The 12,062-nt window shown below is 44.9% G+C and overlaps 1 protein-coding gene across 3 annotated transcripts in view; it reads right to left on the bottom strand.

Annotated features, from left to right (window-relative positions):
- Window positions 1-9,911: 9,911 nt before the first annotated feature.
- The window catches only part of cfap61 (cilia and flagella associated protein 61), a 54,206-nt gene continuing 52,055 nt past the window's right edge, over window positions 9,912-12,062 (bottom strand). For all 3 annotated transcript variants that reach the window (XM_040125837.1, XM_040125839.1, XM_040125840.1), the window contains one exon: window positions 9,912-10,081. The gene's annotated coding sequence lies outside the window, so the exon portion shown is untranslated. The remainder of the gene's footprint in view (window positions 10,082-12,062) is intronic.

Here is a 12,062-nt window from a genome sequence, read left to right as displayed (position 1 = left end):
CAGTGACGGATCACACAACTTCGTAATGGTGTCACAACAAATAACGCTCTCCCTGAATCACCGGGGACTTTGAGATGTGGCCGTTTTACATGTTTGATTTATTTCATCTCTTACCGACCTTGAGCTCTGCACACGGCATCACACCGACCCTTCGATTCTACGTATGACTAGTGTTTTCATGACCATCCGTAGGAAAGCCATCTACTGAGAAAGACGCGCGTAAACCAGTAGGCTTTGTTCTCATATGAGCCCGAGTGCCTCCGGTGGGAAAAATAAAACTTTAGCACTAGGTCTTACGTAACGCGCTTATGCTACAAACCCCGACTAAAATCGAATTCCATTTTCAACTTTTGCAACTTTCAAAGACACTTCCAACTTTTAACTCATCTCAGTTTTCCTCCAGAATATGAATAATGAAGCACTTTGCGGATGATAAAAAAAATTCCCAATTTTCACCGTCACTGGATGTCATCCATGAGAAACGTCGCACCGACAATCACATTAGCAGTAATCAAGCCTCATCTCTGTTACAGCAGCGTCTTAATTTCCTAAACCCTAGATGCAGATGAAAATTTAATCTGCTCACTTATTTGGGTAATGGAGATGGAAATTAGATTATGCCGAATCTCAGCGCCGAGCCATCTGGGACAAGACTGATGCTTGTTACCTTCGGCAACTCCGTTTTTGCACCGCAGAGTTTTCTAGATCCCAGAGTGTGGGGATAAATAACAGCGAGAGAACTGATGGACCAGGTTTTAGCTACCCCAGCGAATAAATTCCAAGGACACCGGGCATGTCTCTCCATCATGGTTTTTACTTTGCCAGCTTGCTATTCAGACTGAAAGGTCATTTTCTTAAAACTCCAGGGTTTATTCGTCCTAACCACTAGCGTCCAGTCGGTTTGATGCGATTGCTTAGATGATGCTGAAGTTGCGTTAAGAATCTGTGCGTCTCCTGAGGACAGAACCTGTCGGCTGCGGGGTCGGGCTGCAATTCACTGTCCTCTGGCCCATTTTGTCGGTTGCTGACAATATATTTCCCCAAAAATTATGTTTTTTTTTTTTCTTGGAAATGTTACGATTTATTATCCTAAAATTACAACTTTATTCTCCTAATATTACGACCTTTCGTGGTAGCTAACGTGTTTCCTGAGGTGTCAAGCTACGAAATATTAGCCAGGCAGCGTGATAAACTCTCTTGGAAAAGAATGAGGTCATGAACATGTTGAATCTGAAGCTTAAATATATCACAGGCAGTGATTTTGAGCAGTTTTAGCTCAACCAGCCGTCGTTGTGTTTTGTTTGTGGTCCTCGCTAGTCAAGCTGCCCCCCCCCCGCTTACGGTTTTCATGCTAATCTGGGCGAATCATGTCTCCTCCTGACTCCAGCTCCGTCCTTAACACACGGACATGAGATTGACATTGATCTTCTCATCTCGCTCTTGGAGGGAAAGTAATTAAGCACATGTCCCAAAGTTTTTCCCAGAACTATTCCCGGAAGTGTTGTGAAACCGACGGACTCTGTACACAGAAGTCCAACTACGAGTGCAGTGTGCATATATGTAAATGAATATATATATATATATATTCTTATTTGGGCATTTACTCTCATGACCTCGTTGATATCATTTTAATGCAAATCTTCCCCTGCAGCTGATCACTGACATCCAGGTGTATTGTTCCGGCAGGAAGGCAGGGGCCCGGCCGGTCTGCGGCTGCGTGCGTCGGTAACGGCACCATACTCAGCGCCCCGCGAAGCGCTTCATATTTACAAGCCAATTATCTCTCCGAGGGAGGGTCGGCGTGACCGCAGGCCTCTGAAGCACGTTACGGGAAGGTCAGCGCTGTTGACTGGGGGCTAATTAAGCAACTAGCGCCGAAGAGGCGGTCGAGTGTGAGTCACCCGGTACTTTACCCATCAGGGGAATGTCTCCTTTCTTGAATTCAAGGACATATCTGCGTCTTAAGGCGGAGACGGTTTCCACGAGCGTGCTCGAACCTCTCCGCCAACACTTAAAAGCACCCCTGGTGGAATTTTCTCCTCGTTTCAGATCACTTCTTTTTACTCATGTTTACGGATAAAAGTACGCTGGAGGGATTCAGGATAATTCAAGGTTAAATATAACAGGAGCACCGCTCCCTCCGCCCAATGATTGTCTCTCAAGCACCGGTGCAAGATAATGACCTGTCAAATGCCAGGAGACTTTGTGTCCTCGCACAATCTTTGAGGTGAGAGACTTCTCGTCATGGTCTGCCATTGCAATAATCCCCTTGCCTGCAGCTCCATTAGGCAATGAAACAAGTTGTCCAACTGTGGGGTTGGAGGGGGTTAATCCGGCAGCAGCCCCTCTGTAAAAGGCCTCAGCTGCCACGGTCCAAGCCTTTTGAAACCTCTGTCAGTTTATGGGGACTTCAGAAGACCCTTTCTCCCTGACCCTTATTGATTCAGGTCTGCACCGCGCCCTCTTCAACTCCCCAACCCCACACACACACACACACACACACACACACATACGCGCACATGCTGTCTCCAAAGAGCCCAGGCCCTCGGGCTACAACACTGGGGTGCCGTAATGTTTCAATTACTGATGCCTGTCATTGTTCGGGCGTGACAGCAGAGATCCATTTGAACGCTGAGCAGTCTGGCTCCACAGTCATACGTTTGAGAAAAGAAAAAAATCATTCATGAAGTCTTTAAGATATGACTCCACCTAAATTCATCAATATTTTTCCTGTTAATATTTAATCAAATGACTCTGTGAAATGTGAAAGGGGGAACATGCGGTGCCAAAGTCCCAAAGTGTGTTTTCATTCACACACTTGTTTTATTTTTAGTTTTGCAAATTAAAAACAAAAAACAAAAACAGAACAGAAAGTGGAAACAACAACAAAAAACAACATTTAAGATAAAAAAAAACTCAAACCTAGATTAAAATGTGACAAAGAACAATGGAAACAGACTTAGTGACTAAACTCTGACATACATGAAGCGTGTGACTCTAACGTATTATAGTATTATCCTGGTTTAGATTATATGCAACATAGTTCGGTGTCATGGAACATGAAACCCAGTTAGCGATCGCCCTCTTTACACGATTTTAACGGTATCCAAGTGTTCGATAGCCTGTGTCGGTGCAGCTGTTCTCCACATCCGGCACATCTGTTGTTTCTGTACCAACTGAGCCACTTGTGCAAGTGGAGACGAACTCAGTTTAGTTCCTGTCTACCACTCTGCTAGATTTAGCATCTCTATCTATAATCATTAGTAATGGAAGAGGCAGCCCTCCGGCTGGCATGAGAACGGATTAATGCAGCTTTAACGTCTCCAAAAAAAGAGATGAAAAGCGCTGTTTTAAAAACTGTCAACCGAACACCAAAAGATCAGAGTCCTTCAAACAGCAAACGATGTGTAACTTTTTCTTGCAACTGTGGACACCAGCTGGCCCGAACCGGAGGTTCCTATCCCAGGGAGGCTCCTTTTCCGCCACATTGAGAAATTCGGCAGCCCGATGTTAGTCAGCTAAAGTTTAGGGCTGCAACTGACAATTATTTTTATTTACCGATCGATTAACCTGCCAGTTATTTTCATCAATCGATAGGTTTATTAAATGTTAGAAAAGTGACAAAAATTTTTCTAAAGCCGAAAGAAATGTCATCAGATTGCTCGCCTTGTCTGACCAGTTGTCCAAAACCCATAGATATTCGATTTCCAATGATACAAAACGGAGACAAGCACCAAATTCTCACGAACTGAGAAGCTGCAACGGAGAGAATGTTTGGGCATATTTGCTTGAAAATTGACTGAAACGATTCATCAGTCATTGAAATGGTTGCTAATCATTTTTCTAATCTTTTAAAAGTCTCCTCGTTGCAGTCTCATATTTTCATAACGTAGATCGGGTTTACTTCACATGCGAAAATGTTATATTGAAGTATAATAAGGAACTTCACGTGTTCATACATGAGAACGAGCATGTTTCTATAAAGCACATGTGCTTTTGAAATCACGTGCAAGTTTCCCACGTGACTGCCACTGTAATGTAAGCCCTGAATTTCCTTCACTCCCCCTCCTTCTGAGACGAACATAGCTCCACTTGTCTCCGCAGAGGGGTCAGAGGTCACGGGCAGCCAATCTGAGCAGGCGGAGGTTCGGCGGCTTGCTCAAGGACTCCTCGGCAGGGTGACGAAGACCGAGTGAGACGTTTTATGTCAGTGTGGGAGCCTCAAATATAGAATATGAACAGACCCTCACACGGTCATCAACTGTTCCTTCAACCGCTCTCCGAGTCCCAAACAGATGTGCGAGACTTGAATGCCTTTTCTCTCCCGGATCAATACTCACCCGAGGGAGTGCAGGCGGCCTCCTTCGTGTAACCGACCAGCTGCTCATCAGTCAGTGGCTCATTTCTGTGAAACCGAATCTGAAAAGCCCCGTTCCTATGGAGATCAAGGACCCGGGTTCGTTTTAAAATGAATTACCGCAGTTACATGCAGGCATTTGGGAAAAATTGTTTTGCTAATTGAAGTTTAACTGGAGAAGGTGATTTTTGTGGTGGTGGCTCTGGTTGCCATAGCAGCCGAACTGGTCACGCTCCAGTTAGAACTCCGGTTCACCCTGAAACATTCAAAGACAGGGAACGTGAAACTGTCGAGGAGCGGACCCGTAAGGACAGACATTCATCCCACAAGTGCTCAGCATTTACAACCATGACCTCACGTGGGATAAAGAAAAACGGAGCTGAACTTTGAACATCTTCAACTTTCCAAAGCAGATAATCCAAGAATCAGGCCCGCTTTATACAGCGATTGGCGAGGTGTGCGGAGGTGTCAAATTGTGCAGGGCTTTGTCACTTTTTGTGTGCACAACGTGTCCGAAAGCGTCCAATTGTAGGACACACAAAAGATTGGTTAGGAACAGGTATAAATCTTTTGCCTTTAGACGTGATCAGATGACACTGATCGCGAAGTTTGTTTAAAGCTTAAAGCATACGGTGACTGTTACACTGCTTCCCGGTTGTAGCCGTTCGCATTTGTCACTTGCAACACAACAGGTGTTCTGAACACACTGTCAATACAAAACGACAGGAGGGAGGAAACGATTAGGCTGCAGGAGTGGGCTGCACAGCTCTTTGTGAAGGACGGAACTTGCGACCTTTAACACCGAATATTAGATATTGGGCAAAGAACCTGGACCAGTCTGGTTTGTTTCAACTTCAGTCTTATTTTCATATTTATAGGGTGTGTGGGCTCAACAATTGAGACGGGGCGGGGAGCTCAAACATCCAGAAAGAGTTGTGGAGTAGAAACACCGCTTTTCCATGTTGAAAGGAGTCGGCTGTGGTTGTTTGGGTGTCGAATCGGGGGGCCCCGCAGAAGATCTACTGTGGAGGTATTCTGGGCATGTTCAACTGGGAGGAGACCACGGGGAAGACCTATGCTGGAGGGATTACGATACCCATTTGACCTGGGAGCGACGCTGGGATTCCCCTGGACGACCCGGAGGACATGCCTGAGGAAGAAGACACGTGGGCTACCTTGCTTAGCATGGTGGATGGATACGCACACCAAAGTAATTGATGACATCTGCAAACATGGCAACATAAATCTGGTAGGTCACGAAACGCCCAGATAGTTGTGTCTACACAGGTTTACAACCTGTCTGATCGTCTAACTGCTTTTGTTTTCTTCCACTGAAAGTTCTTTGAGCTACCGTTGACGAGTTCCCCGAAGCAACTATGACTTTGGCGATATTACAACTAATAGAAACGGTGGCAGGAACTAGGAAATACGACACCAGTGACAACACCCCTAAAGGTGAAATGAAAGGGGAACGATGGGGACATTAGTGTTTTTCCCGTCTGGTTTTGTCTAAGTGTGAACTGCTCACGGGCCGTCGGACCCCACCCCCTGCTCGGCGGCTCAGGTGTTCCCGTGCGCGGCCTTGCGGAGGTCTCTTTCAGTGATTTGTCATGCCTCGGCCGGGCTGCTGCGCCGGCGCTTGCCAGCTCACCGAGGAGGGCCGGGCCTGCCTGCCAGACAGCCGCTCGGCTCGACAGCCTGCCGCTGTCAGCCAGGGGCCCGGGAGTCATTGTTGGCCCTGGCAACCGGTCCCCCAGCCCCACCCCATCCAGTGACAAGAATAGGCAGCAACACACACACACACACACACAGCTCTTTCGTCTCTGCAGGCTTTTCATTAGCTGCAGTCATCAGGAGGTTAGGACCAAATGAGACAAGTGGAGGGGTTTGAACACACACACACACACACACACACACACACACACACACACACACGCAGTGCTGTGTCAAAGCGAGCGTTTAACTGTGTTGACCAGTGATTACAGTGAAGTCGTGTTGTGAAGGTCACGGCAGCATCGACGTGGAACCGAGCAGATCAACAAATCCTCCCTGTCACACGTCAGACGGGATCTTTGTCACTAACTTAGGTCTCCATTGTTTCTAATCTCACTCTTTCGTAGCTTTATTGTTCTTTTATTTAATTAATCAGCAGCTCTGTTGTTTACTGATGCAGTTAGACTCCGCCGTACACAAATACATCACGGTGTTTGCTGTTCTTGCCTTCTCAATATCAGAGAAAGTCACCGACTTACTGAAAAAAGACAGTTTGTTAAGTACAATTATCACATTTCAACATTACCTGATGAAAACATAATGTCAAAACATCGTAATTATACTTAATTGTCTCTTTTGGAGCCTTTTACTCTTCATATTGTTTTTGCATTTTTTTGTCTGTTTACCTGATATCGTGTGCACGCACTACTTAATGAAGCACTATTCTGGCCTACCGCCTAGCATAAGTAGTGATCACGATAAAAAGTTGGGTTAATTGTTTTGGTAGGACACAATGTTTTGATGATACAACTACAGTATGTTAATATTCTTATTTTGACATTATCATTTGCATTAGTAGCAGACTATTAGTTGTACTAGCAGTAGTTAACCTTGATTATATCGTTTAACTAGATTCTATCTTAACTCTAATTATTGGCATTATCATTATGGTTGTTATTACAGATTAACTGTAGTAATCAGCTTTAATATCACAGTAGTCACCATTTATCTGAATGGTAAAATAAAAATAACATTTGTGTGTGTGTGTGTGTGTGTGTGTGTGTCCAGCAGCAGAGGGGATCCAGGCTCATTTCCATAATTATGCCCCTGCTTCCTGCAGCAGTGAGGAGAGGAGCCACTGTGACCTGTGATGACCTTTCTTCAGCTGCAGCACCGAGCTGCTCCGAGACCCAAGTCCCCTTCGCAACCAGAAGCTAGAACCAGAGCACCCGGCGGTGTCCCCGAAACCAGTAATGTTGGATTACATGCTGCATTGTTCCTTGTGAGTCCCTCGTGCGTAGGTGTTTTATATAATCCGACTGCCTTGAGTGAACTCCACCACTCGAAATAAAAAGCACTGAACAGGGAGGCGGTTACAGAATCTAAATACACTGAATGGCTATTGCTGAAGTAGAAGAAAAACAACAGGGTTTGATATCCTGAAAACCCCAACGATTATGACTTTAAGCTTCAAAGTAATAACTCACAGCTGCTGTAATCAATATTTTTCTAACAGCGAAGTATCAAATGACGGAGAATTATCATCTGAATCTGCAGCTCCCCTCGGCATTACGGGGCTTTACAGTGAGTTTCAGCTCACGGTCTCGTCGTTCTCTGTCCGGACCATAACTTTGCCTTGCTACCATAACTTCCTGGTCATGGTAGCAAAACTGGTAGGATTCTAGTTGAAGTTGGCTACCGTAACTTTCTGGTTCACTCAGCAGACAGACACAGTCAGAGACCAGCTGGTGAACATGGTGGAGCATTTAGCAGCTAAAGAACCAGATGTTTCCGTCAGGAACTGGTGGAGACCAAAAACAGAGCTAAAAGAGAGGGAGTACTGGACTTAGATCCATCAGGCGGAAGGTCCAAGCACAGTTTCAGGCAACTGGCTGCACACCTCCAACTCCTCAGCAAGGTAGTCAGCTTTGCTGTGTCCTGCTGTTGTGTGGAAAACTACTTGCAGCATGAAACCAGACTGCAGTCACTCCTGGCATGATGGAAAAAAGGCTGATTATTGACAATGTGAGTTCGTTTGGCTGCACTGTGAACACCAGCTGCTCCTGTAGTCGTATTAAACTGCACTCGCTGTCACCATTGTAACCACAGGTTTCACCGAATCAACCAGGACCGAAGTCTTGGTATTTCGGTCACTTGGGGGCAGTGGAAACAGGTTCTGAACACAACATTGACATACGAAAACGTAGCTTATTTCCACACCCAGCATTTCCACAGAAACAGCATCATTCGTTTGTAAATCATGTTTGTGTCAGTCAGAGAGAGGGATGAGGTGTGATATTGTTTAGAATACGGGGATAGTGGCGCACATCTTCAGACAGCATCTCCTTGAAGACATCTGTAGGGTCGCACTGGGTAGTTCTCATTAAAACTGAGAGAACCAGTCATGTAAAGAATAAAAAAAAAAAGAGAGCTACATAATGTGGCTGGAATTTTTTCGGAAGGTAACATATTTTTTTGAATGAATGGAGTTTTGCATTTATTAACCGCGGCAGAGTTGCCAGGAGGCGGCTGAGGGGGGATGGTGGGGGTACAGAGCCATGTATGTATTAAACCGGACCAGGATCTTTCCCCAACCACAACCAAGAGCTGTGAGAGTCTAAACAGAACCATGAAACAAGCGGATACTTTACTGCAACATCAGATATTTTTGGTGGAGAACAAATATGTTGTCCATGAACATTTTACTAATACGTTAAGTACCAACGTGTCTGCGACTTCCTAAATACATAAATGAACATTTCACATTGTGACACTGTTTTCACAGTCATTTGATACATTATTAGAATATAGATTTTTAGCTGCTTTAAGGTTTAAAACTTTAAGATTTAATATTTATTTTTAAACCTGAGTAGCTTTGACCCTTGATTATGCAATACTATCAACAGGGTGTATAGTATTGACCGCTATTTAGGAATTAAAATACCAAAAGATTTGGACGCTTGGATCGACCAAATTTTTAAAATGTCAAATCTGTGTGTGTGCATTGCTCAGAGTGTAGGCCTTTGTCCATCTCCCTCAGTGTGGCTGCATCCTGCTCGCCCGTTGTCCGTCGGAGGACGCGCACATCTCTGCCTCGATGCTAGACAGGCGTGTTTGTCTCAGGGTTGAGTGTGAAGCAGGATCTTCTGCTGACCCAGAATCGGGTTTCCAAAGGCGAGGGGCTTCGGTGTGCTCATTAGAAATTCATTCTGAACAGCTTGTTATTATCTTTGGCCTCTGGATGTGTGAATAGATTTACAAGCATTAGGGCCGAGGCATTGTGTTGGGCATGTGTGGAGGAGGTCCTGGCCCCTTTGTGTTTGGGTCCCTCAAATCAGCTGCCCCCCTTCAGCTCCAAACACACACACACACACACACACACCATCCCCCTGCCCCACCCTTCACCTCAACCCTCTGAACAAAAGCTTACAGAACACACTGATGTTTTGCAGATTGTTAGGAATTACATAACAGAAGTGGGCTTTCAACCGCAGCACATGCAAAAAGCTGTTCCCCAGTTTCCACCGCAGGCTTGTGTACTTTTATGACATAGTGCATCCCCAGTGTTTCACCGTCAATACACTCAGTTTTAACCCGATAATGACTTTCTACAGTCACCCATAGTTTCAGGTTTGCACAGACAGAAAAGAAAATGACTGCAAGATACCAAAGATGCTTCAGATATTTGACCGAGGGGCTGAGGGAGGTGAGGTTTCAGCCTGTGGTAAGAGCAGAGTACCACTTACTTAGTGTACTGCGCTCTGTATCAAGGTTAAATGATGTTTGAATACTGTTTGAACTGTGTGGTTGTGGTGGTGGCGGTTTCTTGGCTGTTTGCTCCTTTGCATTGTGGTGCTGAAGGGCGAAGCATCACCCCAGTCTCAGACCGCCTGCACTCTGGAGCTGCTTTTCCTCGAGGACCTCGCTGTATTCGGCCGCCTCCATCGTTCCCCTCAGTTCTGACCGGTCTCCCCGTCCCTGCCGCTTTCACCACAGCTTGGTCGCTCAGGTCTACGGAGAGTTAGAATGAAATCCACAACACAATGGAGTGAGCAAAAAGTGAGGGCCCCTGAAAACCTTCTGAAGCCACTGTACACGTGTATAAAACCAAACGGACAACGACACACTCTATGAAAGTTGAACTGTTTCGGTAAACAGGGATACAATAGTGCAAAGGTGGGTACTAGTGCAAACAGTGCTGGAATGAGCAAAGTACATAGTATATTATTGTATGGGTAGAGTATTCAGTTACTTAAAGTATACGCATACAGTGGGTGGTTTGTGTGCAATTATATGCATGTCTACAAGTCTATGATCGATTAGAGAAGAGAAGCTCAAGACTGGAAAAACAAAAAGCAGCAATTAAACTGTTCATGGTTAGATTATTTAATTTTTAATCAATATTGATCCGTCTGACTCTGATACCGATTGTTGTTATTGTCTACCCCCTGCCGGCATCGTTTCAAATACTGTTTACAATCTGTAGGATCCCCGTCCCGCCTACGCCTGAATGACTCAAACTACAACCTTTATTTATGCACTGGGCAGGTAACGTCGGTCAGACAAACAGTAACACCCGTGTGTGTGTGTGTGTGTGTGTGTGTGTGTGGTGAGAGAAAACATTCCTCTTACATGCAGGGGATTTAGCAAAGCAATCAAGTTGTTGTCCTGAACTTTTTGTACCTCCAATAAAATTGTACACTCTGTGCCATAGTTGGATAAAGTTTTATAATTCCATCATATCTATTTATTATTTTGCAGAACAGAGGGAGTTTTTTAAAACTGCTGCAAATAATGAAGATAATAATAAAAACAAGCCTGAGGTTAAAATTCCTCTCTGTCTGAGTGCTGCTGGGTAGAGTAAATTAGCTTTCCCACTCTGAGAGCCTTTCAAGTCAACAAGGCGATTAAGGTTTGACTTGAGCCCCGCTAATCAGAGGGGAGATGGGTATCACGGCCAGCTGTATCCTGCTCTGTAAAACCGATCAGCAGTCATCTGCAGACCCCGACCTTGGGAATGACGCCACACGTCCACATAGGCTGGATGCACATACACAATACGTTCTCAGAATAGGTGCTGTCGAGGGAAAGAAGCGCTTAAGGTGCGATGAGTGCATCAAACCGCTAACATGACCAACAAGTAGGTGTTTCTGCAGGATGCCTCGGTAGGATTTTCATGCATTTCCTCCAACCTTACTCCTGGTGTTAAGTCCACGTCATTTGGGAGTCTTATAAAGCCACGTGCATGTTTGAATTCCTCACATGATTTTAAATCTTTGTACGTACTGTAGCAATGTTGGATTGCTTGAGAGTTAACTCATTCTGGATTCTAAGCGGTGCTGTGTTTTGTGGAGAATTACAGAATTACAACCGGAACATCTGTTCATTGTGTTTCCAGTGATTGTTTACGACCAAATACCTGCGAAACAAATGACCTTCCCGTCGGCCTAAGCTGTACTTCGGGTTTTAGGCCAATTAGCAACTGCTAGAATGCTAACACGCTAAACTGGGATGAATGAGTAGACGTGAATAACGTAAGAGCTGCTGTCGGTGCTCATGTTTCCACAGGTAGTTTGCCTAATCTACACTATTACAAATTATTGATATATTAACTATAATAATGCAGTTTTCTAACGATGTTAGGCTTGAACTTAAGCAGAGAGCTTGATACGGTATCGACCTTTCAAGGCAGAGGTGTCGCGGCAAAGTGTTTCGATGCCTCGCTTCACCACACCAAACATCACGTGACCACCCCAAACGAGGCCTCGTTACATGCCACTTATAAAATACGAGATGCACTTGTCAGTCTGACTCAGTATTTGAAAACTGAGCTGCAGACTCTGTTTAAATGTGATGTTTTTATTCCAAGGCTTTTACTGACCAAAAATAACAATAATGAAAGCAATAAGCTCACTTGTATTCTGACCGTATCATCATGGGCTCAGATTTAATTCATCTACACAAATGCAATACCAAAGGTTTGGCCAGCAGA

The sequence above is a fragment of the Xiphias gladius genome, chromosome 4 (assembly GCF_016859285.1).
Source record: "Xiphias gladius isolate SHS-SW01 ecotype Sanya breed wild chromosome 4, ASM1685928v1, whole genome shotgun sequence".
NCBI lineage: Eukaryota > Metazoa > Chordata > Actinopteri > Istiophoriformes > Xiphiidae > Xiphias > Xiphias gladius.
This window is presented reverse-complemented; position numbering and strand designations above follow the sequence as displayed.